The following is a 27,415-nucleotide window of genomic DNA, read 5'->3' as shown; positions in this document are numbered from 1 at the left end:
GGAGGGAGGTGGATTGTATCCAAAGGTTAATTGAACTTGAGTACGAGGAAGGCAACCTCGGCGGGTCGTTTGACTGGGAGAGATCCACAACCTTAAAGGCTCAGTTCAGGGAGTTGCAGGAGTGGAAGGCTCGAGCTTTCCTGGAGCGTGCGCATAGTGGCTTTCTAGAACACAATGAGACTTGTTCAGTTTGCACAGACCCAGAGGCTTCATTCAATGGCCAAAAACCATTCAGGAATGACAGCTACAGTTTTGTCGCTTGTATATCATTTAATGCTTACTGAACGCGACCCACAGATCTGTCTCATGGGTTAGCAGGGTGCAGAGGTTAGACACTGGCGAGCTCCCCTTCTGAGTTTTGGCTTGACACATTGCCCTGGCCCTGCAAAACATCTGCCCACCTTGCAACAGTCTCTCCAAGCTGCAGCACGCCACAGAAATTGCCACCCGTTCTCCATTTTTGCTTGGAGGCATATCTGTAACATTTTAACTAATTTTATAACTGAACTTTTCTGTAACTTATGGGCCCGAGTGGACTCATAAAATGCTGCACTAACAATATGAACAGTTGTGAAAAGGGAGAAGGAAGTATACTGTATCTCTGTGTAGCGAGAGAGGCCTTGTGAGAGAGGCCTGGTAGAAAGGCGATGAGGGGAGACAGGAAGATGGATTGAGAGGGTAGGAGAGTGGAAGAACCTCACGTGACCCCCATTGAACCTGTTGAACCCAGGGGTCTCCATGAAAAGTATCTCAGTTAGACTTCCTTCTCCGTTATCATTGGCTGGTAGCTGGGCAGTGGGGGCATAATCTGCCTGGTTTCCAACGTTACACACACATACACAAACAACCACAGATAAACACACAGACACCGTCTGTCAGACAGAACACCCTGTTCCTCTGGCTTGGTTTGACCTTCCCTGGCTAACTCTATTGCCACTCGCCACAGGACTGCTGTCTTGTCCTTAATTACCAATAAAAATAATAATATGGCCTTCCCTTCTTTCCAGAGCTGTCCACAAGTCCAGAACTCTTGCCAGCTGCTTCAATTTAACCCTCTCTCTCTTCTCTTCAGCAACACTTGCTTCTGTCACATGCCTGGGTTATAGAACTGCTCTGCCTGTCTTGCCTGCTCAACAGCCATTCAATCATGGGCAGAGGAAGCCACACATTAGGGGTAGGAAGGAAATAAAAAGGACCTGGTATATGTAAAAGGAACCTACTGTACTAGGGGTGAGAAGGGGAGTGTTGCGTAAGGGCAGATCTGAGATCAGATGATAGGTTAGTGGGTGATATATGTCTCAGTGGTTGGAGGGAGGATGGTGGAGAGGGTGTATCAGAAGCTTGGGAATCGCTGCGACTCAAGGGCTCTTGAACTCAGACTTGAGGATTTTGCTGGGTGTTCTTTTATTGTTCTGTCTTTTTTCTTGAGGGGAGCAAGTTTAATAGGCTGTAGGAGGTGGCTGATGTTTATGCGAGGGGGCGAGAGTGCAGACGGGACAAGTCACTCTTCCTCTCTTTTCTCTCTCTTTCTTTTTCTCCTTCCCTCGCTCGTCGCAGCATCCACTCCCAGCCCAAAATGAAATCCAAATGTTCCCAGTTAGCTGCATGGCTGTGGCCATATCCCTTCCTGGACCTCCCTCCTTCCCTTCATCCCTCCATCCCTTCCCTCATTCCGTCTTTCTACCCGCTGAGGCCACAGCCAACCATGAGTGACAGGGTAACACACGTAGTTTTGAGTTATAGCTTGAATCAGAGTTTTATTATTTGTTACATAGCTTTTTTTTACATTGTCAAATGTCAAACAAACGAAAGTTCCTAAACAAATAAAATCAAGTTTTCTATGTCGCATGCTTCCTAAACAACTGGTGTGGACTAACAGTGAATTGCTTACCTACCTTCCCAACAATGCAGAGAAAGAAAATAGAGAAATAATTGAAAAGTAAAACAAGTAAAAAAGGTAATAATAGATACACAATGAGTAACGAGAACTTAGCTATACTGTATTCAATAGGTACCAGTACCAAGTCGATGTGCAGGGGTACGAGGTAATTGAGGTAGATACTTTTGGTCATGTTGTGTATGTGGACACCTGCTCGTCGAACATCTCATTCCAAAATCATGGGCATTAATATGGAGTTAGTCCCCCCTTTGCTGCTATAAAAGCCTCCTCTTCTGGGAAGACTTTCCACTAGATGTTGGAACATTCCTGCGGGGACTTGCTTCCATTCAGCCTCGAGTATTAGTGAGGTCGAACACTGATGTTGGGCGATTAGGTCTGGCTCGCAGTCGGCATTCCAATTCATTGCAAAGGTGTTTGATAGGGTTGAGGTCAATGTTTTGTTCAGTCCAGTCAAGTTCTTCCACACCGCTCTCGACAAACCATTTCTGTATGGATCTCGCTTTGTTCACGGTGGCATTGTCATGGAGAAACAGGCCTTCTCCAAACTGTTGCCTCAAAGTTGGAAGCACAGAATGCATTGGGGCAGGTAGCATTATCCTGGCATCCACCAAACCCAGATTAGTCCGTCGGACTGCCAGATGGTGAAGCGTGATTCATCACCCCAGAGAACGCGTTTCCACTGGTGCCAATGGTGGCAAGCGTACATCACTCCACCTGGCGCTTGGCATAACGCATGGTGATCTTAGGCTTGTGTGCGGATGGAAACCCATTCGGCCGTGGAAACCCATTTCATGAAGCTTCTGACGAACGGTTCTTGTGCTGTCGTTGCCTCCAGAGGCAGTTTGGAACTCGGTAGTGAGTGTTGCAACCGAGGACAGACATTTTTGGACGCACTTCAGAGGTCCCATTCTATGAGCTTGTATGGCCTACCACTTTGCGGCTGAGTCGTTGTTGCTGCTAAACATTTCCACATTATAATAACAGCACTTACAGTTGACCGGGGCAGCTCTGGTAGGGTAGAAATTTGATGAACTGACCTATTGGAAAGGTGGCATCCCATGACGGTGCCACCTTGAAGGTCACTGAGCTCTTCTGTAAGGCATTCTACTGCCAATGTTTTTCTATGGAGATTGCGTGGCTGTGTGCTTGATTTTATGTACCTGTCAGCAACGGTGTGGCTGAAATTGTCGAATCCACTCATTTGAAAGGGTTTCCACAAACTTTTGCATATATAGTGTACTTTTGCATGTACATGTTGAAGTAACGGAAGTCTTCTCTCTGATCACTCCTATGACCTCCGGGTTAAGATGCAGTTGCTTGCACAAGCACATCTTCCTGGGCACAGACAACAAAATCACACCACTGCTTATCGGGGTTTTCAACAATTCAGATGTTATTTCGATTGATCAGGTTCACCATTAAAAAAAGTTAGGCTTAGGGGTTAGGGTTAGGGTTAGGGTTTAGGGGTTAGGGTTAGGGTTAGGTTGTTTGGTGGAGCAAACAAAGAGACACGGAGGAAGGCAGGAGAGAGAAGCTATGAGCAGCAGACCAAGACGCGACTGTGGGCTTTGTTGTAAACAGAATATCGTGCGGCTAGACCGACATTTCAAGCCTATACATGCACTTAAGTCCGGTACTATGGAATGGACGAATGCTATGCAATTTAGCCGGTTTTTCGACTGAGAGACAGCAGCCCGAATCAGGGCAGTATATGCAGCCTGACAACGGTGTTGAAGCGCGGCCGGAGGACCCTGTGATTTTGCAGTGTTTTGAAAGTGAGTTGTCCGTGGAGCAGCAGCTGGTGGACGAGGGTGAGCAGCAGCTGGTGGACGAGGGTGAGCAGCAGCTGGTGGACGAGGGGGATGAGACGGCAGGTTCTTCGGCGGCGGTGCAGCCAACCAGTCAGGTTGGTAGTGAACTGTGCTCGGAACCGAGGGAGCAAGACTGCGTCGTGGCGACTTCCACGGAGAGCGACAGTGATGAAGACGGCGGGATGCCATCCAGAATTGAGGTTTGGAGTAATGCTAACCCTAACCCTTACCCTATATTATGGGTATACACCCTTCAGTTTAACTAATTGACAATAGGCGCACATGTATTTCCCGAGTACGGCAATTCCTCCGCATTATGTCAAAGGGCAAGGCCGATGAATGACTGTGTTTTCTGGATAACTACAGACGTGTGTCTGAGTGGTATGGTCAATGTGACGACCGTGGTTTGGCACCATCCACGTTAAAAATGTACCGAGCCGATGTTCGAGGTTTCCTGAATTATCTTATTCAGTTCCGGCCAAATGGTATGCAAGCTAAGGTCGTTGGAATTCGAAATATGTTACCCTGCTTGGCAAAGATGGACAGGGACTCGGGGCAGAGCCAGGCAACACATAGGGCAAAATTCCGCCAACACTGCAGGGACGAGGTGCTCAGCGCTGCGGAGTTAAAACGCTTTGTTGAGCTAAGCAATCAAGCCATTCCTTCAGTTCTAAGTAGGCTGGAGGAACGTGCCACGTGCTCTGACAGGCGTAGGTTTGCAGCTCTCATGTCCACCCGGTTGGCCATATTTAATGGCACTCGACGATCCCCAGTCACCATGTTTAGTGAGAGTGATTTCACTGAAGTAACCCCGGAAGGTGGGTGATATCAGATGTGCGTTGCGACCCACAAAACAAACTATAGTTTCGGGGAGTGCAGAATTGTTCTATGTCAGGAGGAATACACTTGGCTTCAACGATTCCATCAAATCAGGCCTCATCTGAGTGGAATGACCTCAGACACAGAACTGTTCTTTTTCACATCCTGTGGTCAACCCTATGCTAATCTGTGTGAGTATGTGGGGCAAATCTTTGCAGAGTTTGGCATTGGAAGTAAAGTGACCTTCGGTACAATTCGACGCAGTGTTGCCACATTGAACTTTAACCAAGGCTCAGTTACAGACCGGGGAACTGTTGCTGACCATATGTGTCACTCTCTGGAAACGCAGGCACGGCACTACCGGTACCATAATTTGCCCAAAAATGCCAACCGGGCCCGGACACTGATTGAGGGACAAATCAATCCATGATTAACTGATTAAATAAAGCATATTTGTTTGAAATTCACGCTTGTATTTGTGTCATTATGCATTAAAATTATTAAAAATTTATTTCATTTTGGGTTACCAGGTGCCTATTTTCACCAGTTGCACATGAAACATAGTGTTATTTTTGAAAAGTTTGGACTTAGTAAATTTTCACAACTATTTTAGAATCCTCTATAAATGTACCTTTGGCGCCCTCCAGTGAATTTTCCCGAGTAGTGGGGCTCCATAGTGGGCATTAATATTAAGAGTCCAGGTAAATGTATTTAGAACCATATATTTTTTGGGGGTTGCCTATTTTCAGTCACCAGTTGCATGTATATCACAATTCGCATCCATCAGAATATTTTAAACCGTCCATAAAGCACTCAAGACGGCCCCCCCATGGATAGAGAGCCGTAGTAGGGTGCTCACAAAGTGGGCATGAATATCTGGAACACTGGTAAGTGCATATAGAACCGTAATTATATTTTTGGGTTACCAGGTGCCGACTCATTTTTTCGACCAAGTTCTGTAATTTTCAAAAAAGGATTAAAAATGTTTCCCGAAGGGCTAGAGGTCCCAAATTTAGTCTCATACCCTCTCCCGTGATGGGCAACAATTACAGGTATTGCCAGGCGGTCTCCCATCCAAGTACTAACCAGGCCCGACCCTGCTTAGCTTCCGAGATCAGGCGTATTCAGGCCGGTGTGGTCGTAAGCGAGTAACTATCTCTTGGTGCACTATATAAAGTCAAAGTGAGTCTGATTAACAGCTGTTGCATTTTCACCATTTAGATAAGCATCTTTGTGTCACTCAAAAAGTCGAATAAATTGCATATACTGCAGCCATAATTTGTAGCACAGATTGTTGGATGAAATACAAACTTATCTTGCTTACTTATTTCAAAGCGAGGGCACATATTTCAGCCTTGTGGGAAGAAACGGACAAAGAGTTTAAATTTCACAAGGCAGTGACAAAAAGCATACAGCACCTGGCATTCCCAGGCGGTCTCCCATCCAAGTACTAACCGGGCCCGATCCTGCTTAGTTTCCGAGATCAGACGAGATCAGGCGTACTCAGGCCGGTGTGGTCGTAAGCAAGAAACTATCTCTTGGTGCACTATATAAAGTCAAAGTGAGTCTGATTAACAGCTGTTGCATTTTCACCATTTAGATAAGCATCTTTGTGTCACTCAAAAAGTGGAAGAAATTGCATATACTGCAGCCATAATTTGTAGCACAGATTGTTGGATGAAATACAAACTTACCTTGCTTACTTATTTCAAAGCGAGGGCACATATTTCAGCATTGTGGGAAGAAACGGACAAAGAGTTGACAAAAAGCTTACAGCACTGGTATTCCCGGGCGGTCTCCCATCCAAGTAGTAACCAGGCCCGACCCTGCTTAGCTTCCGAGATCAGGCGTACTCAGGGCGGTGTGGCCGTAAGCGAGAAAATATCTCTTGGTGCACTATATAAAGTCAAAGTGAGTGTGATTAACAGCTGTTGCATTTTCACCATGTAGATAAGCATCTTGGTGTCACTCAAAAAGTGGAAGAAATTGCATATACTGCAGCCATAATTTGTAGCACATATTGTTGGATGAAATACAAACTTACCTTGCTTACTTATTTCAAAGCGAGGGCACATATTTCAGCCTTCTGGGAAGAAACGGACAAAGAGTTGAAATTTCACAAGGCAGTGACAAAAAGCATACAGCATCTGGCATTCCCAGGCGGTCTCCCATCCAAGTACTAACCAGGCTCGATCCTGCTTAGTTTCCGAGATCAGACGAGATCAGGCGTACTCAGGCCGGTGTGGTCGTAAGCGAGAAACTACCTCTTGGTGCACTATATAAAGTCAAAGTGAGTCTGATTACCAGCTGTTGCATTTTCATCATTTAGATAAGCATCTTTGTGTCACTCAAAAAGTGGAAGAAATTGCATATACTGCAGCCATAATTTGTAGCACAGATTGTTGGATGAAATACAAACTAATCTTGCTTACTTATTTCAAAGCGAGGGCACATATTTCAGCCTTGTGGGAAGAAACGGACAAAGAGTTGACAAAAAGCTTACAGCACCTGGTATTCCCAGGCGGTCTCCCATCCAAGTACTAACCAGGCCCGACCCTGCTTAGCTTCCGAGATCAGACGAGATCAGGCGTACTCAGGCCGGTGTGGTCGTAAGTGAGAAACTACCTCTTGGTGCACTATATAAAGTCAAAGTGAGTCTGATTAACAGCTGTTCCATTTTTACCATTTAGATAAGCATCTTTGTGTCACTCAAAAAGTGGAAGAAATTGCATATACTGCAGCCATAATTTGTAGCACAGATTGTTGGATGAAATACAAACTTACCTTGCTTACTTATTTCAAAGCGAGGGCACATATTTCAGCATTGTGGGAAGAAACGGACAAAGAGTTGACAAAAAACTTACAGCACCTGGTATTCCCGGGCGGTCTCCCATCCAAGTAGTAACCAGGCCCGACCCTGCTTAGCTTCCGAGATCAGGCGTACTCAGGCCGGTGTGGTCGTAAGCGAGAAAATATCTCTTGGTGCACTATATAAAGTCAAAGTGAGTGTGATTAACAGCTGTTGCATTTTCACCATGTAGATAAGCATCTTTGTTTCACTCAAAAAGTGGAATAGATTGCATATACTGCAGCCATAATTTGTAGCACAGATTGTTGGTTGAAATACAAACTAATCTTGCTTACTTATTTACATTTACATTTACATTTAAGTCATTTAGCAGACGCTCTTATCCAGAGCGACTTACTTCAAAGCGAGGGCACATATTTCAGCCTTGTAGGAAGAAACGGACAAAGAGTTGACAAAAAGCTTACAGCACCTGGTATTCCCAGGCGGTCTCCCATCCAAGTACTAACCAGGCCCGACCCTGCTTAGCTTCCGAGATCAGGCGTACTCAGGCCGGTGTGGTCGTAAGCGAGAAACTATCTCTTGGTGCACTATATAAAGTCAAAGTGAGTCTGATTAACAGCTGTTGCATTTTCACCATTTAGATAAGCATCTTTGTGTCACTCAAAAAGTGGAAGAAATTGCATATACTGCAGCCATAATTTGTAGCACATATTGTTGGATGAAATACAAACTTACCTTGCTTACTTATTTCAAAGCGAGGGCACATATTTCAGCCTTCTGGGAAGAAACGGACAAAGAGTTGAAATTTCACAAGGCAGTGACAAAAAGCATACAGCACCTGGCATTCCCAGGCGGTCTCCCATCCAAGTACTAACCGGGCCCGATCCTGCTTAGTTTCCGAGATCAGACGAGATCAGGCGTACTCAGGCCGGTGTGGTCGTAAGCGAGAAACTATCTCTTGGTGCACTATATAAAGTCAAAGTGAGTCTGATTAACAGCTGTTCCATTTTTACCATTTAGATAAGCATCTTTGTGTCACTCAAAAAGTGGAAGAAATTGCATATACTGCAGCCATAATTTGTAGCACAGATTGTTGGATGAAATACAAACTTACCTTGCTTACTTATTTCAAAGCGAGGGCACATATTTCAGCATTGTGGGAAGAAACGGACAAAGAGTTGACAAAAAGCTTACAGCACCTGGTATTCCCGGGCGGTCTCCCATCCAAGTAGTAACCAGGCCCGACCCTGCTTAGCTTCCGAGATCAGGCGTACTCAGGCCGGTGTGGTCGTAAGCGAGAAAATATCTCTTGGTGCACTATATAAAGTCAAAGTGAGTGTGATTAACAGCTGTTGCATTTTCACCATGTAGATAAGCATCTTTGTTTCACTCAAAAAGTGGAATAGATTGCATATACTGCAGCCATAATTTGTAGCACAGATTGTTGGTTGAAATACAAACTAATCTTGCTTACTTATTTACATTTACATTTACATTTAAGTCATTTAGCAGACGCTCTTATCCAGAGCGACTTACTTCAAAGCGAGGGCACATATTTCAGCCTTGTAGGAAGAAACGGACAAAGAGTTGACAAAAAGCTTACAGCACCTGGTATTCCCAGGCGGTCTCCCATCCAAGTACTAACCAGGCCCGACCCTGCTTAGCTTCCGAGATCAGGCGTACTCAGGCCGGTGTGGTCGTACGCGAGAAACTATCTCTTGGTGCACTATATAAAGTCAAAGTGAGTCTGATTAACAGCTGTTGCATTTTCACCATTTAGATAAGCAACTTTGTGTCACTCAAAAAGTGGAAGAAATTGCATATACTGCACCCATAATTTGTAGCACAGATTGTTGGATGAAATACAAACTTATCTTGCTTACTTATTTCAAAGCGAGGGCACATATTTCAGCCTTGTGGGAAGAAACGGACAAAGAGTTGAAATTTCACAAGGCAGTGACAAAAAGCATACAGCACCTGGCATTCCCAGGCGGTCTCCCATCCAAGTACTAACCGGGCCCGATCCTGCTTAGTTTCCGAGATCAGACGAGATCAGGCGTACTCAGGCCGGTGTGGTCGTAAGCAAGAAACTATCTCTTGGTGCACTATATAAAGTCAAAGTGAGTCTGATTAACAGCTGTTGCATTTTCACCATTTAGATAAGCATCTTTGTGTCACTCAAAAAGTGGAAGAAATTGCATATACTGCAGCCATAATTTGTAGCACAGATTGTTGGATGAAATACAAACTTACCTTGCTTACTTATTTCAAAGCGAGGGCACATATTTCAGCATTGTGGGAAGAAATGGACAAAGAGTTGACAAAAAGCTTACAGCACCTGGTATTCCCGGGCGGTCTCCCATCCAAGTAGTAACCAGGCCCGACCCTGCTTAGCTTCCGAGATCAGGCGTACTCAGGCCGGTGTGGCCGTAAGCGAGAAAATATCTCTTGGTGCACTATATAAAGTCAAAGTGAGTGTGATTAACAGCTGTTGCATTTTCACCATGTAGATAAGCATCTTTGTGTCACTCAAAAAGTGGAAGAAATTGCATATACTGCAGCCATAATTTGTAGCACATATTGTTGGATGAAATACAAACTTACCTTGCTTACTTATTTCAAAGCGAGGGCACATATTTCAGCCTTCTGGGAAGAAACGGACAAAGAGTTGAAATTTCACAAGGCAGTGACAAAAAGCATACAGCATCTGGCATTCCCAGGCGGTCTCCCATCCAAGTACTAACCAGGCTCGATCCTGCTTAGTTTCCGAGATCAGACGAGATCAGGCGTACTCAGGCCGGTGTGGTCGTAAGCGAGAAACTATCTCTTGGTGCACTATATAAAGTCAAAGTGAGTCTGATTAACAGCTGTTGCATTTTCACCATTTAGATAAGCATCTTTGTGTCACTCAAAAAGTGGAAGAAATTGCATATAATGCAGCCATAATTTGTAGCACAGATTGTTGGATGAAATACAAACTAATCTTGCTTACTTATTTCAAAGCGAGGGCACATATTTCAGCCTTGTAGGAAGAAACGGACAAAGAGTTGACAAAAAGCTTACAGCACCTGGTATTCCCAGGCGGTCTCCCATCCAAGTACTAACCAGGCCCGACCCTGCTTAGCTTCCGAGATCAGGCGTACTCAGGCCGGTGTGGTCGTAAGCGAGAAACTATCTCTTGGTGCACTATATAAAGTCAAAGTGAGTCTGATTAACAGCTGTTGCATTTTCACCATTTAGATAAGCATCTTTGTGTCACTCAAAAAGTGGAAGAAATTGCATATACTGCAGCCATAATTTGTAGCACATATTGTTGGATGAAATACAAACTTACCTTGCTTACTTATTTCAAAGCGAGGGCACATATTTCAGCCTTGTGGGAAGAAACGGACAAAGAGTTGAAATTTCACAAGGCAGTGACAAAAAGCATACAGCATCTGGCATTCCCAGGCGGTCTCCCATCCAAGTACTAACCAGGCTCGATCCTGCTTAGTTTCCGAGATCAGACGAGATCAGGCGTACTCAGGCCGGTGTGGTCGTAAGCGAGAAACTATCTCTTGGTGCACTATATAAAGTCAAAGTGAGTCTGATTAACAGCTGTTGCATTTTCACCATTTAGATAAGCATCTTTGTGTCACTCAAAAAGTGGAAGAAATTGCATATACTGCAGCCATAATTTGAAGCACAGATTGTTGGATAAAATACAAACTAATCTTGCTTACTTATTTCAAAGCGAGGGCACATATTTCAGCCTTGTAGGAAGAAACTGACAAAGAGTTGACAAAAAGCTTACAGCACGTGGTATTCCCAGGCGGTCTCCCATCCAAGTACTAACCAGGCCCGACCCTGCTTAGCTTCCGAGATCAGGCGTACTCAGGCCGGTGTGGTCGTAAGCGAGAAACTATCTCTTGGTGCACTATATAAAGTCAAAGTGAGTCTGATTAACAGCTGTTGCATTTTCACCATTTAGATAAGCATCTTTGTGTCACTCAAAAAGTGGAAGAAATTGCATATACTGCAGCCATAATTTGTAGCACATATTGTTGGATGAAATACAAACTTACCTTGCTTACTTATTTCAAAGCGAGGGCACATATTTCAGCCTTGTGGGAAGAAACGGACAAAGAGTTTAAATTTCACAAGGCAGTGACAAAAAGCATACAGCACCTGGCATTCCCAGGCGGTCTCCCATCCAAGTACTAACCGGGCCCGATCCTGCTTAGTTTCCGAGATCAGACGAGATCAGGCGTACTCAGGCCGGTGTGGTCGTAAGCAAGAAACTATCTCTTGGTGCACTATATAAAGTCAAAGTGAGTCTGATTAACAGCTGTTGCATTTTCACCATTTAGATAAGCATCTTTGTGTCACTCAAAAAGTGGAAGAAATTGCATATACTGCAGCCATAATTTGTAGCACAGATTGTTGGATGAAATACAAACTTACCTTGCTTACTTATTTCAAAGCGAGGGCACATATTTCAGCATTGTGGGAAGAAACGGACAAAGAGTTGACAAAAAGCTTACAGCACCTGGTATTCCCGGGCGGTCTCCCATCCAAGTAGTAACCAGGCCCGACCCTGCTTAGCTTCCGAGATCAGGCGTACTCAGGCCGGTGTGGCCGTAAGCGAGAAAATATCTCTTGGTGCACTATATAAAGTCAAAGTGAGTGTGATTAACAGCTGTTGCATTTTCACCATGTAGATAAGCATCTTTGTTTCACTCAAATAGTGGAATAGATTGCATATACTGCAGCCATAATTTGTAGCACAGATTGTTGGTTGAAATACAAACTAATCTTGCTTACTTATTTACATTTACATTTACATTTAAGTCATTTAGCAGACGCTCTTATCCAGAGCAACTTACTTCAAAGCGAGGGCACATATTTCAGCCTTGTAGGAAGAAACGGACAAAGAGTTGACAAAAAGCTTACAGCACCTGGTATTCCCAGGCGGTCTCCCATCCAAGTACTAACCAGGCCCGACCCTGCTTAGCTTCCGAGATCAGGTGTACTCAGGCCGGTGTGGTCGTAAGCGAGAAACTATCTCTTGGTGCACTATATAAAGTCAAAGTGAGTCTGATTAACAGCTGTTGCATTTTCACCATTTAGATAAGCATCTTTGTGTCACTCAAAAAGTGGAAGAAATTGCATATACTGCAGCCATAATTTGTAGCACATATTGTTGGATGAAATACAAACTTACCTTGCTTACTTATTTCAAAGCGAGGGCACATATTTCAGCCTTGTGGGAAGAAACGGACAAAGAGTTGAAATTTCACAAGGCAGTGACAAAAAGCATACAGCATCTGGCATTCCCAGGTGGTCTCCCATCCAAGTACTAACCAGGCTCGATCCTGCTTAGTTTCCGAGATCAGACGAGATCAGGCGTACTCAGGCCGGTGTGGTCATAAGCGAGAAACTATCTCTTGGTGCACTATATAAAGTCAAAGTCAGTCTGATTAACAGCTGTTGCATTTTCACCATTTAGATAAGCATCTTTGTGTCACTCAAAAAGTGGAAGAAATTGCATATAATGCAGCCATAATTGGTAGCACAGATTGTTGGATGAAATACAAACTAATCTTGCTTACTTATTTCAAAGCGAGGGCACATATTTCAGCCTTGTAGGAAGAAACGGACAAAGAGCTGACAAAAAGCTTACAGCACCTGGTATTCCCAGGCGGTCTCTCATCCAAGTACTAACCAGGCCCGACCCTGCTTAGCTTCCGAGATCAGGCGTACTCAGGCCGGTGTGGTCGTAAGCGAGAAACTATCTCTTGGTGCACTATATAAAGTCAAAGTGAGTCTGATTAACAGCTGATGCATTTTCACCATTTAGATAAGCATCTTTGTGTCACTCAAAAAGTGGAAGAAATTGCATATACTGCAGCCATAATTTGTAGCACATATTGTTGGATGAAATACAAACTTACCTTGCTTACTTATTTCAAAGCGAGGGCACATATTTCAGCCTTGTGGGAAGAAACGGACAAAGAGTTGAAATTTCACAAGGCAGTGACAAAAAGCATACAGCATCTGGCATTCCCAGGTGGTCTCCCATCCAAGTACTAACCAGGCTCGATCCTGCTTAGTTTCCGAGATCAGACGAGATCAGGCGTACTCAGGCCGGTGTGGTCATAAGTGAGAAACTACCTCTTGGTGCACTATATAAAGTCAAAGTGAGTCTGATTACCAGCTGTTGCATTTTCATCATTTAGATAAGCATCTTTGTGTCACTCAAAAAGTGGAAGAAATTGCATATACTGCAGCCATAATTTGTAGCACAGATTGTTGGATGAAATACAAACTAATCTTGCTTACTTATTTCAAAGCGAGGGCACATATTTCAGCCTTGTAGGAAGAAACGGACAAAGAGCTGACAAAAAGCTTACAGCACCTGGTATTCCCAGGCGGTCTCCCATCCAAGTACTAACCAGGCCCGACCCTGCTTAGCTTCCGAGATCAGGCGTACTCAGGCCGGTGTGGTCGTAAGCGAGAAACTATCTCTTGGTGCACTATATAAAGTCAAAGTGAGTCTGATTAACAGCTGTTCCATTTTTACCATTTAGATAAGCATCTTTGTGTCACTCAAAAAGTGGAAGAAATTGCATATAATGCAGCCATAATTTGTAGCACAGATTGTTGGATGAAATACAAACTAATCTTGCTTACTTATTTCAAAGCGAGGGCACATATTTCAGCCTTGTAGGAAGAAACGGACAAAGAGTTGACAAAAAGCTTACAGCACCTGGTATTCCCAGGCGGTCTCCCATCCAAGTACTAACCAGGCCCGACCCTGCTTAGCTTCCGAGATCAGGCGTACTCAGGCCGGTGTGGTCGTAAGCGAGAAACTATCTCTTGGTGCACTATATAAAGTCAAAGTGAGTCTGATTAACAGCTGTTCCATTTTTACCATTTAGATAAGCATCTTTGTGTCACTCAAAAAGTGGAAGAAATTGCATATACTGCAGCCATAATTTGTAGCACAGATTGTTGGATGAAATACAAACTTACCTTGCTTACTTATTTCAAAGCGAGGGCACATATTTCAGCCTTGTGGGAAGAAACAGACAAAGAGTTGAAATTTCACAAGGCAGTGACAAAAAGCATACAGCATCTGGCATTCCCAGGCGGTCTCCCATCCAAGTACTAACCAGGCTCGATCCTGCTTAGTTTCCGAGATCAGACGAGATCAGGCGTACTCAGGCCGGTGTGGTCGTAAGCGAGAAACTATCTCTTGGTGCACTATATAAAGTCAAAGTGAGTCTGATTAACAGCTGCTGCATTTTCACCATTTAGATAAGCATCTTTGTGTCACTCAAAAAGTGGAAGAAATTGCATATAATGCAGCCATAATTTGTAGCACAGATTGTTGGATGAAATACAAACTAATCTTGCTTACTTATTTCAAAGCGAGGGCACATATTTCAGCCTTGTAGGAAGAAACGGACAAAGAGTTGACAAAAAGCTTACAGCACCTGGTATTCCCAGGCGGTCTCCCATCCAAGTACTAACCAGGCCCGACCCTGCTTAGCTTCCGAGATCAGGCGTACTCAGGCCGGTGTGGTCGTAAGCGAGAAACTATCTCTTCGTGCACTATATTAAGTCAAAGTGAGTCTGATTAACAGCTGTTCCATTTTTACCATTTAGATAAGCATCTTTGTGTCACTCAAAAAGTGGAAGAAATTGCATATAATGCAGCCATAATTTGTAGCACAGATTGTTGGATGAAATACAAACTAATCTTGCTTACTTATTTCAAAGCGAGGGCACATATTTCAGCCTTGTAGGAAGAAACGGACAAAGAGTTGACAAAAAGCTTACAGCACCTGGTATTCCCAGGCGGTCTCCCATCCAAGTACTAACCAGGCCCGACCCTGCTTAGCTTCCGAGATCAGGCGTACTCAGGCCGGTGTGGTCGTAAGCGAGAAACTATCTCTTGGTGCACTATATAAAGTCAAAGTGAGTCTGATTAACAGCTGTTCCATTTTTACCATTTAGATAAGCATCTTTGTGTCACTCAAAAAGTGGAAGAAATTGCATATACTGCAGCCATAATTTGTAGCACAGATTGTTGGATGAAATACAAACTTACCTTGCTTACTTATTTCAAAGCGAGGGCACATATTTCAGCATTGTGGGAAGAAACGGACAAAGAGTTGACAAAAAGCTTACAGCACCTGGTATTCCCGGGCGGTCTCCCATCCAAGTAGTAACCAGGCCCGACCCTGCTTAGCTTCCGAGATCAGGCGTACTCAGGCCGGTGTGGTCGTAAGCGAGAAAATATCTCTTGGTGCACTATATAAAGTCAAAGTGAGTGTGATTAACAGCTGTTGCATTTTCACCATGTAGATAAGCATCTTTGTTTCACTCAAAAAGTGGAATAGATTGCATATACTGCAGCCATAATTTGTAGCACAGATTGTTGGTTGAAATACAAACTAATCTTGCTTACTTATTTACATTTACATTTACATTTAAGTCATTTAGCAGACGCTCTTATCCAGAGCGACTTACTTCAAAGCGAGGGCACATATTTCAGCCTTGTAGGAAGAAACGGACAAAGAGTTGACAAAAAGCTTACAGCACCTGGTATTCCCAGGCGGTCTCCCATCCAAGTACTAACCAGGCCCGACCCTGCTTAGCTTCCGAGATCAGGCGTACTCAGGCCGGTGTGGTCGTAAGCGAGAAACTATCTCTTGGTGCACTATATAAAGTCAAAGTGAGTCTGATTAACAGCTGTTCCATTTTTACCATTTAGATAAGCATCTTTGTGTCACTCAAAAAGTGGAAGAAATTGCATATAATGCAGCCATAATTTGTAGCACAGATTGTTGGATGAAATACAAACTAATCTTGCTTACTTATTTCAAAGCGAGGGCACATATTTCAGCCTTGTAGGAAGAAACGGACAAAGAGTTGACAAAAAGCTTACAGCACCTGGTATTCCCAGGCGGTCTCCCATCCAAGTACTACTAACCAGGCCCGACCCTGCTTAGCTTCCGAGATCAGGCGTACTCAGGCCGGTGTGGTCGTAAGCGAGAAACTATCTCTTGGTGCACTATATAAAGTCAAAGTGAGTCTGATTAACAGCTGTTCCATTTTTACCATTTAGATAAGCATCTTTGTGTCACTCAAAAAGTGGAAGAAATTGCATATACTGCAGCCATAATTTGTAGCACAGATTGTTGGATGAAATACAAACTTACCTTGCTTACTTATTTCAAAGCGAGGGCACATATTTCAGCATTGTGGGAAGAAACGGACAAAGAGTTGACAAAAAGCTTACAGCACCTGGTATTCCCGGGCGGTCTCCCATCCAAGTAGTAACCAGGCCCGACCCTGCTTAGCTTCCGAGATCAGGCGTACTCAGGCCGGTGTGGTCGTAAGCGAGAAAATATCTCTTGGTGCACTATATAAAGTCAAAGTGAGTGTGATTAACAGCTGTTGCATTTTCACCATGTAGATAAGCATCTTTGTTTCACTCAAAAAGTGGAATAGATTGCATATACTGCAGCCATAATTTGTAGCACAGATTGTTGGTTGAAATACAAACTAATCTTGCTTACTTATTTACATTTACATTTACATTTAAGTCATTTAGCAGACGCTCTTATCCAGAGCGACTTACTTCAAAGCGAGGGCACATATTTCAGCCTTGTAGGAAGAAACGGACAAAGAGTTGACAAAAAGCTTACAGCACCTGGTATTCCCAGGCGGTCTCCCATCCAAGTACTAACCAGGCCCGACCCTGCTTAGCTTCCGAGATCAGGCGTACTCAGGCCGGTGTGGTCGTAAGCGAGAAACTATCTCTTGGTGCACTATATAAAGTCAAAGTGAGTCTGATTAACAGCTGTTGCATTTTCACCATTTAGATAAGCATCTTTGTTGCACTCAAAAAGTGGAAGAAATTGCATATACTGCAGCCATAATTTGAAGCACAGATTGTTGGATAAAATACAAACTAATCTTGCTTACTTATTTCAAAGCGAGGGCACATATTTCAGCCTTGTAGGAAGAAACGGACAAAGAGTTGACAAAAAGCTTACAGCACGTGGTATTCCCAGGCGGTCTCCCATCCAAGTACTAACCAGGCCCAACCCTGCTTAGCTTCCGAGATCAGGCGTACTCAGGCCGGTGTGGTCGTAAGCGAGAAACTATCTCTTGGTGCACTATATAAAGTCAAAGTGAGTCTGATTAACAGCTGTTGCATTTTCACCATTTAGATAAGCATCTTTGTGTCACACAAAAAGTGGAAGAAATTGCATATAATGCAGCCATAATTTGTAGCACAGATTGTTGGATGAAATACAAACTAATCTTGCTTACTTATTTCAAAGCGAGGGCACATATTTCAGCCTTGTAGGAAGAAACGGACAAAGAGTTGACAAAAAGCTTACAGCACCTGGTATTCCCAGGCGGTCTCCCATCCAAGTACTAACCAGGCCCGACCCTGCTTAGCTTCCGAGATCAGGCGTACTCAGGCCGGTGTGGTCGTAAGCGAGAAACTATCTCTTGGTGCACTATATAAAGTCAAAGTGAGTCTGATTAACAGCTGCTGCATTTTCACCATTTAGATAAGCATCTTTGTGTCACTCAAAAAGTGGAAGAAATTGCATATACTGCAGCCATAATTTGTAGCACAGATTGTTGGATGAAATACAAACTTATCTTGCTTACTTATTTCAAAGCGAGGGCACATATTTCAGCCTTGTGGGAAGAAACGGACAAAGAGTTTAAATTTCACAAGGCAGTGACAAAAAGCATACAGCACCTGGCATTCCCAGGCGGTCTCCCATCCAAGTACTAACCGGGCCCGATCCTGCTTAGTTTCCGAGATCAGACGAGATCAGGCGTACTCAGGCCGGTGTGGTCGTAAGCAAGAAACTATCTCTTGGTGCACTATATAAAGTCAAAGTGAGTCTGATTAACAGCTGTTGCATTTTCACCATTTAGATAAGCATCTTTGTGTCACTCAAAAAGTGGAAGAAATTGCATATACTGCAGCCATAATTTGTAGCACAGATTGTTGGATGAAATACAAACTTACCTTGCTTACTTATTTCAAAGCGAGGGCACATATTTCAGCATTGTGGGAAGAAACGGACAAAGAGTTGACAAAAAGCTTACAGCACCTGGTATTCCCGGGCGGTCTCCCATCCAAGTAGTAACCAGGCCCGACCCTGCTTAGCTTCCGAGATCAGGCGTACTCAGGGCGGTGTGGCCGTAAGCGAGAAAATATCTCTTGGTGCACTATATAAAGTCAAAGTGAGTGTGATTAACAGCTGTTGCATTTTCACCATGTAGATAAGCATCTTGGTGTCACTCAAAAAGTGGAAGAAATTGCATATACTGCAGCCATAATTTGTAGCACATATTGTTGGATGAAATACAAACTTACCTTGCTTACTTATTTCAAAGCGAGGGCACATATTTCAGCCTTCTGGGAAGAAACGGACAAAGAGTTGAAATTTCACAAGGCAGTGACAAAAAGCATACAGCATCTGGCATTCCCAGGCGGTCTCCCATCCAAGTACTAACCAGGCTCGATCCTGCTTAGTTTCCGAGATCAGACGAGATCAGGCGTACTCAGGCCGGTGTGGTCGTAAGCGAGAAACTATCTCTTGGTGCACTATATAAAGTCAAAGTGAGTCTGATTAACAGCTGTTGCATTTTCACCATTTAGATAAGCATCTTTGTGTCACTCAAAAAGTGGAAGAAATTGCATATAATGCAGCCATAATTTGTAGCACAGATTGTTGGATGAAATACAAACTAATCTTGCTTACTTATTTCAAAGCGAGGGCACATATTTCAGCCTTGTAGGAAGAAACGGACAAAGAGTTGACAAAAAGCTTACAGCACCTGGTATTCCCAGGCGGTCTCCCATCCAAGTACTAACCAGGCCCGACCCTGCTTAGCTTCCGAGATCAGGCGTACTCAGGCCGGTGTGGTCGTAAGCGAGAAACTATCTCTTGGTGCACTATATAAAGTCAAAGTGAGTCTGATTAACAGCTGTTGCATTTTCACCATTTAGATAAGCATCTTTGTGTCACTCAAAAAGTGGAAGAAATTGCATATACTGCAGCCATAATTTGTAGCACATATTGTTGGATGAAATACAAACTTACCTTGCTTACTTATTTCAAAGCGAGGGCACATATTTCAGCCTTGTGGGAAGAAACGGACAAAGAGTTGAAATTTCACAAGGCAGTGACAAAAAGCATACAGCATCTCGCATTCCCAGGTGGTCTCCCATCCAAGTACTAACCAGGCTCGATCCTGCTTAGTTTCCGAGATCAGACGAGATCAGGCGTACTCAGGCCGGTGTGGTCTTAAGCGAGAAACTATCTCTTGGTGCACTATATAAAGTCAAAGTGAGTCTGATTAACAGCTGTTGCATTTTCACCATTTAGATAAGCATCTTTGTGTCACTCAAAAAGTGGAAGAAATTGCATATAATGCAGCCATAATTGGTAGCACAGATTGTTGGATGAAATACAAACTAATCTTGCTTACTTATTTCAAAGCGAGGGCACATATTTCAGCCTTGTAGGAAGAAACGGACAAAGAGTTGACAAAAAGCTTACAGCACCTGGTATTCCCAGGCGGTCTCCCATCCAAGTACTAACCAGGCCCGACCCTGCTTAGCTTCCGAGATCAGGCGTACTCAGGCCGGTGTGGTCGTAAGTGAGAAACTACCTCTTGGTGCACTATATAAAGTCAAAGTGAGTCTGATTACCAGCTGTTGCATTTTCATCATTTAGATAAGCATCTTTGTGTCACTCAAAAAGTGGAAGAAATTGCATATACTGCAGCCATAATTTGTAGCACATATTGTTGGATGAAATACAAACTTACCTTGCTTACTTATTTCAAAGCGAGGGCACATATTTCAGCCTTGTGGGAAGAAACGGACAAAGAGTTGAAATTTCACAAGGCAGTGACAAAAAGCATACAGCATCTCGCATTCCCAGGTGGTCTCCCATCCAAGTACTAACCAGGCTCGATCCTGCTTAGTTTCCGAGATCAGACGAGATCAGGCGTACTCAGGCCGGTGTGGTCTTAAGCGAGAAACTATCTCTTGGTGCACTATATAAAGTCAAAGTGAGTCTGATTAACAGCTGTTGCATTTTCACCATTTAGATAAGCATCTTTGTGTCACTCAAAAAGTGGAAGAAATTGCATATAATGCATCCATAATTGGTAGCACAGATTGTTGGATGAAATACAAACTAATCTTGCTTACTTATTTCAAAGCGAGGGCACATATTTCAGCCTTGTAGGAAGAAACGGACAAAGAGCTGACAAAAAGCTTACAGCACCTGGTATTCCCAGGCGGTCTCTCATCCAAGTACTAACCAGGCCCGACCCTGCTTAGCTTCCGAGATCAGGCGTACTCAGGCCGGTGTGGTCGTAAGCGAGAAACTATCTCTTGGTGCACTATATAAAGTCAAAGTGAGTCTGATTAACAGCTGTTGCATTTTCACCATTTAGATAAGCATCTTTGTGTCACTCAAAAAGTGGAAGAAATTGCATATACTGCAGCCATAATTTGTAGCACATATTGTTGGATGAAATACAAACTTACCTTGCTTACTTATTTCAAAGCGAGGGCACATATTTCAGCCTTGTGGGAAGAAACGGACAAAGAGTTGAAATTTCACAAGGCAGTGACAAAAAGCATACAGCACCTGGCATTCCCAGGCGGTCTCCCATCCAAGTACTAACCGGGCCCGATCCTGCTTAGTTTCCGAGATCAGACGAGATCAGGCGTACTCAGGCCGGTGTGGTCGTAAGCGAGAAACTATCTCTTGGTGCACTATATAAAGTCAAAGTGAGTCTGATTAACAGCTGTTGCATTTTCACCATTTAGATAAGCATCTTTGTGTCACTCAAAAAGTGGAAGAAATTGCATATACTGCAGCCATAATTTGTAGCACAGATTGTTGGATGAAATACAAACTTACCTTGCTTACTTATTTCAAAGCGAGGGCACATATTTCAGCATTGTGGGAAGAAACGGACAAAGAGTTGACAAAAAGCTTACAGCACCTGGTATTCCCGGGCGGTCTCCCATCCAAGTAGTAACCAGGCCCGACCCTGCTTAGCTTCCGAGATCAGGCGTACTCAGGCCGGTGTGGCCGTAAGCGAGAAAATATCTCTTGGTGCACTATATAAAGTCAAAGTGAGTGTGATTAACAGCTGTTGCATTTTCACCATGTAGATAAGCATCTTTGTGTCACTCAAAAAGTGGAAGAAATTGCATATACTGCAGCCATAATTTGTAGCACATATTGTTGGATGAAATACAAACTTACCTTGCTTACTTATTTCAAAGCGAGGGCACATATTTCAGCCTTCTGGGAAGAAACGGACAAAGAGTTGAAATTTCACAAGGCAGTGACAAAAAGCATACAGCATCTGGCATTCCCAGGCGGTCTCCCATCCAAGTACTAACCAGGCTCGATCCTGCTTAGTTTCCGAGATCAGACGAGATCAGGCGTACTCAGGCCGGTGTGGTCGTAAGCGAGAAACTATCTCTTGGTGCACTATATAAAGTCAAAGTGAGTCTGATTAACAGCTGTTGCATTTTCACCATTTAGATAAGCATCTTTGTGTCACTCAAAAAGTGGAAGAAATTGCATATAATGCAGCCATAATTTGTAGCACAGATTGTTGGATGAAATACAAACTAATCTTGCTTACTTATTTCAAAGCGAGGGCACATATTTCAGCCTTGTAGGAAGAAACGGACAAAGAGTTGACAAAAAGCTTACAGCACCTGGTATTCCCAGGCGGTCTCCCATCCAAGTACTAACCAGGCCCGACCCTGCTTAGCTTCCGAGATCAGGCGTACTCAGGCCGGTGTGGTCGTAAGCGAGAAACTATCTCTTGGTGCACTATATAAAGTCAAAGTGAGTCTGATTAACAGCTGTTGCATTTTCACCATTTAGATAAGCATCTTTGTTGCACTCAAAAAGTGGAAGAAATTGCATATACTGCAGCCATAATTTGAAGCACAGATTGTTGGATAAAATACAAACTAATCTTGCTTACTTATTTCAAAGCGAGGGCACATATTTCAGCCTTGTAGGAAGAAACGGACAAAGAGTTGACAAAAAGCTTACAGCACGTGGTATTCCCAGGCGGTCTCCCATCCAAGTACTAACCAGGCCCGACCCTGCTTAGCTTCCGAGATCAGGCGTACTCAGGCCGGTGTGGTCGTAAGCGAGAAACTATCTCTTGGTGCACTATATAAAGTCAAAGTGAGTCTGATTAACAGCTGTTGCATTTTCACCATTTAGATAAGCATCTTTGTGTCACTCAAAAAGTGGAAGAAATTGCATATACTGCAGCCATAATTTGTAGCACAGATTGTTGGATGAAATACAAACTTATCTTGCTTACTTATTTCAAAGCGAGGGCACATATTTCAGCCTTGTGGGAAGAAACGGACAAAGAGTTTAAATTTCACAAGGCAGTGACAAGAAGCATACAGCACCTGGCATTCCCAGGCGGTCTCCCATCCAAGTACTAACCGGGCCCGATCCTGCTTAGTTTCCGAGATCAGACGAGATCAGGCGTACTCAGGCCGGTGTGGTCGTAAGCAAGAAACTATCTCTTGGTGCACTATATAAAGTCAAAGTGAGTCTGATTAACAGCTGTTGCATTTTCACCATTTAGATAAGCATCTTTGTGTCACTCAAAAAGTGGAAGAAATTGCATATACTGCAGCCATAATTTGTAGCACAGATTGTTGGATGAAATACAAACTTACCTTGCTTACTTATTTCAAAGCGAGGGCACATATTTCAGCATTGTGGGAAGAAACAGACAAAGAGTTGACAAAAAGCTTACAGCACCTGGTATTTCCGGGCGGTCTCCCATCCAAGTAGTAACCAGGCCCGACCCTGCTTAGCTTCCGAGATCAGGCGTACTCAGGCCGGTGTGGCCGTAAGCGAGAAAATATCTCTTGGTGCACTATATAAAGTCAAAGTGAGTGTGATTAACAGCTGTTGCATTTTCACCATGTAGATAAGCATCTTTGTTTCACTCAAATAGTGGAATAGATTGCATATACTGCAGCCATAATTTGTAGCACAGATTGTTGGTTGAAATACAAACTAATCTTGCTTACTTATTTACATTTACATTTACATTTAAGTCATTTAGCAGACGCTCTTATCCAGAGTGACTTACTTCAAAGCGAGGGCACATATTTCAGCCTTGTAGGAAGAAACAGACAAAGAGTTGACAAAAAGCTTACAGCACCTGGTATTCCCAGGCGTTCTCCCATCCAAGTACTAACCAGGCCCGACCCTGCTTAGCTTCCGAGATCAGGCGTACTCAGGCCGGTGTGGTCGTAAGCGAGAAACTATCTCTTGGTGCACTATATAAAGTCAAAGTGAGTCTGATTAACAGCTGTTGCATTTTCACCATTTAGATAAGCATCTTTGTGTCACTCAAAAAGTGGAAGAAATTGCATATACTGCAGCTATAATTTGTAGCACAGATTGTTGGATGAAATACAAACTTATCTTGCTTAATTATTTCAAAGCGAGGGCACATATTTCAGCCTTGTAGGAAGAAACGGACAAAGAGTTGACAAAAAGCTTACAGCACCTGGTATTCCCAGGCGGTCTCCCATCCAAGTAGTAACCAGGCCCGACCCTGCTTAGCTTCCGAGATCAGGCGTACTCAGGCCGGTGTGGCCGTAAGCGAGAAAATATCTCTTGGTGCACTATATAAAGTCAAAGTGAGTGTGATTAACAGCTGTTGCATTTTCACCATGTAGATAAGCATCTTTGTGTCACTCAAAAAGTGGAAGAAATTGCATATACTGCAGCCATAATTTGTAGCACATATTGTTGGATGAAATACAAACTTACCTTGCTTACTTATTTCAAAGCGAGGGCACATATTTCAGCCTTCTGGGAAGAAACGGACAAAGAGTTGAAATTTCACAAGGCAGTGACAAAAAGCATACAGCATCTGGCATTCCCAGGCGGTCTCCCATCCAAGTACTAACCAGGCTCGATCCTGCTTAGTTTCCGAGATCAGACGAGATCAGGCGTACTCAGGCCGGTGTGGTCGTAAGCGAGAAACTATCTCTTGGTGCACTATATAAAGTCAAAGTGAGTCTGATTAACAGCTGTTGCATTTTCACCATTTAGATAAGCATCTTTGTGTCACTCAAAAAGTGGAAGAAATTGCATATAATGCAGCCATAATTTGTAGCACAGATTGTTGGATGAAATACAAACTAATCTTGCTTACTTATTTCAAAGCGAGGGCACATATTTCAGCCTTGTAGGAAGAAACGGACAAAGAGTTGACAAAAAGCTTACAGCACCTGGTATTCCCAGGCGGTCTCCCATCCAAGTACTAACCAGGCCCGACCCTGCTTAGCTTCCGAGATCAGGCGTACTCAGGCCGGTGTGGTCGTAAGCGAGAAACTATCTCTTGGTGCACTATATAAAGTCAAAGTGAGTCTGATTAACAGCTGTTGCATTTTCACCATTTAGATAAGCATCTTTGTTGCACTCAAAAAGTGGAAGAAATTGCATATACTGCAGCCATAATTTGAAGCACAGATTGTTGGATAAAATACAAACTAATCTTGCTTACTTATTTCAAAGCGAGGGCACATATTTCAGCCTTGTAGGAAGAAACGGACAAAGAGTTGACAAAAAGCTTACAGCACGTGGTATTCCCAGGCGGTCTCCCATCCAAGTACTAACCAGGCCCGACCCTGCTTAGCTTCCGAGATCAGGCGTACTCAGGCCGGTGTGGTCGTAAGCGAGAAACTATCTCTTGGTGCACTATATAAAGTCAAAGTGAGTCTGATTAACAGCTGTTGCATTTTCACCATTTAGATAAGCATCTTTGTGTCACTCAAAAAGTGGAAGAAATTGCATATACTGCAGCCATAATTTGTAGCACAGATTGTTGGATGAAATACAAACTTATCTTGCTTACTTATTTCAAAGCGAGGGCACATATTTCAGCCTTGTGGGAAGAAACGGACAAAGAGTTTAAATTTCACAAGGCAGTGACAAGAAGCATACAGCACCTGGCATTCCCAGGCGGTCTCCCATCCAAGTACTAACCGGGCCCGATCCTGCTTAGTTTCCGAGATCAGACGAGATCAGGCGTACTCAGGCCGGTGTGGTCGTAAGCAAGAAACTATCTCTTGGTGCACTATATAAAGTCAAAGTGAGTCTGATTAACAGCTGTTGCATTTTCACCATTTAGATAAGCATCTTTGTGTCACTCAAAAAGTGGAAGAAATTGCATATACTGCAGCCATAATTTGTAGCACAGATTGTTGGATGAAATACAAACTTACCTTGCTTACTTATTTCAAAGCGAGGGCACATATTTCAGCATTGTGGGAAGAAACAGACAAAGAGTTGACAAAAAGCTTACAGCACCTGGTATTCCCGGGCGGTCTCCCATCCAAGTAGTAACCAGGCCCGACCCTGCTTAGCTTCCGAGATCAGGCGTACTCAGGCCGGTGTGGCCGTAAGCGAGAAAATATCTCTTGGTGCACTATATAAAGTCAAAGTGAGTGTGATTAACAGCTGTTGCATTTTCACCATGTAGATAAGCATCTTTGTTTCACTCAAATAGTGGAATAGATTGCATATACTGCAGCCATAATTTGTAGCACAGATTGTTGGTTGAAATACAAACTAATCTTGCTTACTTATTTACATTTACATTTACATTTAAGTCATTTAGCAGACGCTCTTATCCAGAGTGACTTACTTCAAAGCGAGGGCACATATTTCAGCCTTGTAGGAAGAAACAGACAAAGAGTTGACAAAAAGCTTACAGCACCTGGTATTCCCAGGCGTTCTCCCATCCAAGTACTAACCAGGCCCGACCCTGCTTAGCTTCCGAGATCAGGCGTACTCAGGCCGGTGTGGTCGTAAGCGAGAAACTATCTCTTGGTGCACTATATAAAGTCAAAGTGAGTCTGATTAACAGCTGTTGCATTTTCACCATTTAGATAAGCATCTTTGTGTCACTCAAAAAGTGGAAGAAATTGCATATACTGCAGCTATAATTTGTAGCACAGATTGTTGGATGAAATACAAACTTATCTTGCTTAATTATTTCAAAGTGAGGGCACATATTTCAGCCTTGTGGGAAGAAACGGACAAAGAGTTTAAATTTCACAAGGCAGTGACAAAAAGCATACAGCACCTGGCATTCCCAGGCGGTCTCCCATCCAAGTACTAACCGGGCCCGATCCTGCTTAGTTTCCGAGATCAGACGAGATCAGGCGTACTCAGGCCGGTGTGGTCGTAAGCGAGAAACTATCTCTTGGTGCACTATATAAAGTCAAAGTGAGTCTGATTAACAGCTGTTGCATTTTCACCATTTAGATAAGCATCTTTGTGTCCCTCAAAAAGTGGAAGAAATTGCATATACTGCAGCCATAATTTGTAGCACAGATTGTTGGATGAAATACAAACTTACCTTGCTTACTTATTTCAAAGCGAGGGCACATATTTCAGCATTGTGGGAAGAAACGGACAAAGAGTTGACAAAAAGCTTACAGCACCTGGTATTCCCGGGCGGTCTCCCATCCAAGTAGTAACCAGGCCCGACCCTGCTTAGCTTCCGAGATCAGGCGTACTCAGGCCGGTGTGGCCATAAGCGAGAAAATATCTCTTGGTGCACTATATAAAGTCAAAGTGAGTGTGATTAACAGCTGTTGCATTTTCACCATGTAGATAAGCATCATTGTTTCACTCAAAAAGTGGAATAGATTGCATATACTGCAGCCATAATTTGTAGCACAGATTGTTGGTTGAAATACAAACTAATCTTGCTTACTTATTTACATTTACATTTACATTTAAGTCATTTAGCAGACGCTCTTATCCAGAGCGACTTACTTCAAAGCGAGGGCACATATTTCAGCCTTGTAGGAAGAAACAGACAAAGAGTTGACAAAAAGCTTACAGCACCTGGTATTCCCAGGCGTTCTCCCATCCAAGTACTAACCAGGCCCGACCCTGCTTAGCTTCCGAGATCAGGCGTACTCAGGCCGGTGTGGTC

General features: G+C 43.5%; 1 non-coding gene and 56 pseudogenes across 1 annotated transcript; all 57 read right to left on the bottom strand.

Annotated features, from left to right (window-relative positions):
* Positions 1 to 5,936: 5,936 nt before the first annotated feature.
* On the bottom strand, positions 5,937 to 6,055 carry LOC124016715 (annotated as a pseudogene).
* Positions 6,056 to 6,297: 242 nt separating this feature from the next.
* Positions 6,298 to 6,405, bottom strand: LOC124016701 (annotated as a pseudogene).
* Positions 6,406 to 6,665: 260 nt separating this feature from the next.
* Positions 6,666 to 6,784, bottom strand: LOC124016673 (annotated as a pseudogene).
* Positions 6,785 to 7,026: 242 nt separating this feature from the next.
* On the bottom strand, positions 7,027 to 7,145 carry LOC124016668. Its single transcript, XR_006835423.1, has one exon. It is a non-coding gene; the product is annotated as a 5S ribosomal RNA (ribosomal RNA).
* A 242-nt stretch (positions 7,146 to 7,387) lies between these two features.
* On the bottom strand, positions 7,388 to 7,496 carry LOC124016708 (annotated as a pseudogene).
* Positions 7,497 to 7,796: 300 nt separating this feature from the next.
* LOC124016737 lies at positions 7,797 to 7,905 on the bottom strand (annotated as a pseudogene).
* A 260-nt stretch (positions 7,906 to 8,165) lies between these two features.
* LOC124016714 lies at positions 8,166 to 8,284 on the bottom strand (annotated as a pseudogene).
* A 242-nt stretch (positions 8,285 to 8,526) lies between these two features.
* Positions 8,527 to 8,635, bottom strand: LOC124016693 (annotated as a pseudogene).
* A 300-nt stretch (positions 8,636 to 8,935) lies between these two features.
* LOC124016677 lies at positions 8,936 to 9,044 on the bottom strand (annotated as a pseudogene).
* A 260-nt stretch (positions 9,045 to 9,304) lies between these two features.
* LOC124016713 lies at positions 9,305 to 9,423 on the bottom strand (annotated as a pseudogene).
* A 242-nt stretch (positions 9,424 to 9,665) lies between these two features.
* Positions 9,666 to 9,774, bottom strand: LOC124016750 (annotated as a pseudogene).
* Positions 9,775 to 10,034: 260 nt separating this feature from the next.
* Positions 10,035 to 10,153, bottom strand: LOC124016672 (annotated as a pseudogene).
* Positions 10,154 to 10,395: 242 nt separating this feature from the next.
* LOC124016736 lies at positions 10,396 to 10,504 on the bottom strand (annotated as a pseudogene).
* A 260-nt stretch (positions 10,505 to 10,764) lies between these two features.
* LOC124016671 lies at positions 10,765 to 10,883 on the bottom strand (annotated as a pseudogene).
* A 242-nt stretch (positions 10,884 to 11,125) lies between these two features.
* On the bottom strand, positions 11,126 to 11,234 carry LOC124016688 (annotated as a pseudogene).
* A 260-nt stretch (positions 11,235 to 11,494) lies between these two features.
* On the bottom strand, positions 11,495 to 11,613 carry LOC124016712 (annotated as a pseudogene).
* A 242-nt stretch (positions 11,614 to 11,855) lies between these two features.
* Positions 11,856 to 11,964, bottom strand: LOC124016749 (annotated as a pseudogene).
* Positions 11,965 to 12,264: 300 nt separating this feature from the next.
* LOC124016718 lies at positions 12,265 to 12,373 on the bottom strand (annotated as a pseudogene).
* Positions 12,374 to 12,633: 260 nt separating this feature from the next.
* LOC124016681 lies at positions 12,634 to 12,752 on the bottom strand (annotated as a pseudogene).
* Positions 12,753 to 12,994: 242 nt separating this feature from the next.
* Positions 12,995 to 13,103, bottom strand: LOC124016684 (annotated as a pseudogene).
* A 260-nt stretch (positions 13,104 to 13,363) lies between these two features.
* Positions 13,364 to 13,482, bottom strand: LOC124016704 (annotated as a pseudogene).
* Positions 13,483 to 13,724: 242 nt separating this feature from the next.
* LOC124016735 lies at positions 13,725 to 13,833 on the bottom strand (annotated as a pseudogene).
* Positions 13,834 to 14,075: 242 nt separating this feature from the next.
* Positions 14,076 to 14,184, bottom strand: LOC124016734 (annotated as a pseudogene).
* Positions 14,185 to 14,444: 260 nt separating this feature from the next.
* On the bottom strand, positions 14,445 to 14,563 carry LOC124016670 (annotated as a pseudogene).
* Positions 14,564 to 14,805: 242 nt separating this feature from the next.
* Positions 14,806 to 14,914, bottom strand: LOC124016733 (annotated as a pseudogene).
* A 242-nt stretch (positions 14,915 to 15,156) lies between these two features.
* On the bottom strand, positions 15,157 to 15,265 carry LOC124016732 (annotated as a pseudogene).
* Positions 15,266 to 15,507: 242 nt separating this feature from the next.
* Positions 15,508 to 15,616, bottom strand: LOC124016692 (annotated as a pseudogene).
* A 300-nt stretch (positions 15,617 to 15,916) lies between these two features.
* LOC124016731 lies at positions 15,917 to 16,025 on the bottom strand (annotated as a pseudogene).
* Positions 16,026 to 16,267: 242 nt separating this feature from the next.
* On the bottom strand, positions 16,268 to 16,379 carry LOC124016707 (annotated as a pseudogene).
* Positions 16,380 to 16,621: 242 nt separating this feature from the next.
* LOC124016691 lies at positions 16,622 to 16,730 on the bottom strand (annotated as a pseudogene).
* Positions 16,731 to 17,030: 300 nt separating this feature from the next.
* LOC124016730 lies at positions 17,031 to 17,139 on the bottom strand (annotated as a pseudogene).
* A 242-nt stretch (positions 17,140 to 17,381) lies between these two features.
* Positions 17,382 to 17,490, bottom strand: LOC124016682 (annotated as a pseudogene).
* Positions 17,491 to 17,732: 242 nt separating this feature from the next.
* LOC124016728 lies at positions 17,733 to 17,841 on the bottom strand (annotated as a pseudogene).
* A 260-nt stretch (positions 17,842 to 18,101) lies between these two features.
* LOC124016711 lies at positions 18,102 to 18,220 on the bottom strand (annotated as a pseudogene).
* Positions 18,221 to 18,462: 242 nt separating this feature from the next.
* LOC124016716 lies at positions 18,463 to 18,571 on the bottom strand (annotated as a pseudogene).
* A 260-nt stretch (positions 18,572 to 18,831) lies between these two features.
* LOC124016669 lies at positions 18,832 to 18,950 on the bottom strand (annotated as a pseudogene).
* A 242-nt stretch (positions 18,951 to 19,192) lies between these two features.
* On the bottom strand, positions 19,193 to 19,301 carry LOC124016727 (annotated as a pseudogene).
* Positions 19,302 to 19,922: 621 nt separating this feature from the next.
* On the bottom strand, positions 19,923 to 20,031 carry LOC124016676 (annotated as a pseudogene).
* Positions 20,032 to 20,652: 621 nt separating this feature from the next.
* LOC124016683 lies at positions 20,653 to 20,761 on the bottom strand (annotated as a pseudogene).
* A 260-nt stretch (positions 20,762 to 21,021) lies between these two features.
* On the bottom strand, positions 21,022 to 21,140 carry LOC124016710 (annotated as a pseudogene).
* A 242-nt stretch (positions 21,141 to 21,382) lies between these two features.
* Positions 21,383 to 21,491, bottom strand: LOC124016748 (annotated as a pseudogene).
* Positions 21,492 to 21,751: 260 nt separating this feature from the next.
* Positions 21,752 to 21,870, bottom strand: LOC124016758 (annotated as a pseudogene).
* A 242-nt stretch (positions 21,871 to 22,112) lies between these two features.
* LOC124016726 lies at positions 22,113 to 22,221 on the bottom strand (annotated as a pseudogene).
* Positions 22,222 to 22,463: 242 nt separating this feature from the next.
* LOC124016687 lies at positions 22,464 to 22,572 on the bottom strand (annotated as a pseudogene).
* A 260-nt stretch (positions 22,573 to 22,832) lies between these two features.
* On the bottom strand, positions 22,833 to 22,951 carry LOC124016698 (annotated as a pseudogene).
* Positions 22,952 to 23,193: 242 nt separating this feature from the next.
* On the bottom strand, positions 23,194 to 23,302 carry LOC124016702 (annotated as a pseudogene).
* A 300-nt stretch (positions 23,303 to 23,602) lies between these two features.
* Positions 23,603 to 23,711, bottom strand: LOC124016700 (annotated as a pseudogene).
* A 242-nt stretch (positions 23,712 to 23,953) lies between these two features.
* Positions 23,954 to 24,062, bottom strand: LOC124016740 (annotated as a pseudogene).
* Positions 24,063 to 24,322: 260 nt separating this feature from the next.
* Positions 24,323 to 24,441, bottom strand: LOC124016757 (annotated as a pseudogene).
* Positions 24,442 to 24,683: 242 nt separating this feature from the next.
* Positions 24,684 to 24,792, bottom strand: LOC124016725 (annotated as a pseudogene).
* Positions 24,793 to 25,034: 242 nt separating this feature from the next.
* Positions 25,035 to 25,143, bottom strand: LOC124016685 (annotated as a pseudogene).
* A 260-nt stretch (positions 25,144 to 25,403) lies between these two features.
* LOC124016686 lies at positions 25,404 to 25,522 on the bottom strand (annotated as a pseudogene).
* A 242-nt stretch (positions 25,523 to 25,764) lies between these two features.
* Positions 25,765 to 25,873, bottom strand: LOC124016747 (annotated as a pseudogene).
* Positions 25,874 to 26,173: 300 nt separating this feature from the next.
* LOC124016699 lies at positions 26,174 to 26,282 on the bottom strand (annotated as a pseudogene).
* A 260-nt stretch (positions 26,283 to 26,542) lies between these two features.
* Positions 26,543 to 26,661, bottom strand: LOC124016675 (annotated as a pseudogene).
* A 242-nt stretch (positions 26,662 to 26,903) lies between these two features.
* On the bottom strand, positions 26,904 to 27,012 carry LOC124016679 (annotated as a pseudogene).
* Positions 27,013 to 27,312: 300 nt separating this feature from the next.
* Positions 27,313 to 27,415, bottom strand: part of LOC124016697 — a 109-nt pseudogene continuing 6 nt past the window's right edge.

This window comes from Oncorhynchus gorbuscha, linkage group LGY (assembly GCF_021184085.1).
Source record: "Oncorhynchus gorbuscha isolate QuinsamMale2020 ecotype Even-year linkage group LGY, OgorEven_v1.0, whole genome shotgun sequence".
Taxonomy (NCBI): Eukaryota; Metazoa; Chordata; class Actinopteri; order Salmoniformes; family Salmonidae; genus Oncorhynchus; species Oncorhynchus gorbuscha.
Note: the sequence above shows the minus strand (reverse complement) of the source record. Positions and strands in the feature narration are given on the sequence as shown.